The 330-nt window shown below is 44.2% G+C and overlaps 1 protein-coding gene across 1 annotated transcript in view; it reads right to left on the bottom strand.

The window, feature by feature from the left end:
* Positions 1–330, bottom strand: part of anks4b (ankyrin repeat and sterile alpha motif domain containing 4B) — a 7,256-nt gene that overhangs the window by 3,977 nt on the left and 2,949 nt on the right. The window lies entirely within an intron of this gene.

Raw genomic sequence — 330 nt, 5'->3', positions numbered from 1 at the left:
CCAGTAGGCGGCTAGAATGTACAGTACCTTTAAGGCTTGCAAAATGACAACAGAAGAAGTAGAAGCAGCGGAAGAGGAAGAAGAATATTAGCTTCCAGATCGACCAATGAATGGATACTGGGAGGAAACATACGTTACTTAACAGTTTTCTCCCTGCATTGGATTAGATTTCTGGTCGCTTGTACATGTAATGGAGCCGTAGCTGTGAATAACTCCTAGTGGTGGGCAAGTGAAGCTTCATGAAGCACTGAGGCTTTCCTAACAATTGTGCCGAAAACGATTCAAAGCTTCAAGACTTCAGTGACGGTGACATCTGGTGGACAACTGAAG

This window comes from Monopterus albus, unplaced genomic scaffold (assembly GCF_001952655.1).
Source record: "Monopterus albus unplaced genomic scaffold, M_albus_1.0 scaffold227.1, whole genome shotgun sequence".
Lineage (NCBI taxonomy): Eukaryota > Metazoa > Chordata > Actinopteri > Synbranchiformes > Synbranchidae > Monopterus > Monopterus albus.
The sequence above is the reverse complement of the archived record's forward strand: the minus strand, read 5'-3'. Positions and strand labels throughout refer to the sequence as shown.